The following is a 1,404-nucleotide window of genomic DNA, read 5'->3' as shown; positions in this document are numbered from 1 at the left end:
GTGATCTGGGCACCAAACATGTAGTATGAGTTTCTTTCAACCCCCATGCAAAGTAGTGGCAAAAGGACCCATTTCACAAACTTTTGGCAAGAAGATCTGTGTCTAGATTTCCACAAATGTACAATGACATGGGAGGTGATGCCACAGTCTAATGGGGGAAGGAGAGAATAGGTAGTAAGATCTAGAAACTAGCACCAATAGCTTTGTTCAAACCACAAATAGATTTGGTGACTCTAAACAAGCCATTTCTCAGTTTCTACTTCCTCTATAACCACAGAAGATTGTTGCTGCCTTGCCAACACTGCAAGGTGTGTCAGGAGACACCAAGAGATAAGAAATGTGACCAACATAAAGCTATTAAGAAATAAAAATACCACACACAGGAGCTGAAGGGAAAGATAGCCGTGTCAAACAGCCAGCATGGGCCTGTGTCCTGCTGGTTTCTTTCCCAGCCCCCAACCACCTTCAGCTTCCTTTGGGGACACCCTGCCTCTTGCAAGGAGACACCACTGCCGAATAGCGTGAGGCTCCCTCTGCATAGCACTGGCAGCTCGGAGCCTGCTGAAAGTGTGTTGTGAGAAAGATCCCGAAGCTGCCAGTAGCTCCAATTCTCACTTCAGCACAATCGAACCAGCGGAGCCGGGGATGCCTCCTCCTCCCGGAGTGGGAGCTGAATAGCAGATGCTGACCAAGAGGCTTTCGCAACTGGACTCCCCTGAACCTTGGGCAGGAGGACTCCCAGTAGTGGATACAAAGGATGAGTACCCTCCAGGCCCTCTGCACCCTTTGCAGGCAGCCGCTGGGTCAAATTCAAGCACTGCCCCGGCAGAGAAGAGATTGATGGTGATCTGGATGCGGGTTTCCACGGAAGATGCTCTGCACAGGGGACCTCCAGCCCCGGAGCCTCGCTGTGCGTTTCCGCAGCACCCCGCCGCCTCCCATCCCTCTTTCCCAATTTGCCCTCCTGCCGCAGTCTGGCCCAAACGAATTCCCTGCACTTGATAGTGAGCACACACAAGTTCCCCAGGCACGCTCGTCCTCCCATCTGTTTCCCTCAGCGAAGGGTGGAGGCAATTTTTCAACCGTTAACCTCCCAGCCACCTGGGGGAAGGTGATAGTGATGGGGGTTGCAGGTTCCAAAGCATCAAAATTAGCTACCAAGGTTAAAAGCAGTCTCTTTCTTCGGATTTTGACATATAAATGCTGTTGGATGACCTATGGGCCGACGGCTGCCCTGGCCGGAGCCCGCGGCTCACTTCACAGTCTGAGTCTGAGTTTCAGATTGTAGTCCAGCTCTGCGCCCCCTTGCCGGAGTCTCCTGACAGATGGATGCAGGGCAAGCTGTCCCCTGAACGTTGGTTAAAGCCCTGGAGTGCTCACCTTTGTACCTCCTATTTATCTGCC

Source organism: Nannospalax galili, unplaced genomic scaffold (genome assembly GCF_000622305.1).
Source record: "Nannospalax galili isolate Female #2095 unplaced genomic scaffold, S.galili_v1.0 scaffold379, whole genome shotgun sequence".
Classification (NCBI taxonomy): Eukaryota; Metazoa; Chordata; class Mammalia; order Rodentia; family Spalacidae; genus Nannospalax; species Nannospalax galili.
The sequence above is the reverse complement of the archived record's forward strand: the minus strand, read 5'-3'. Positions refer to the sequence as shown.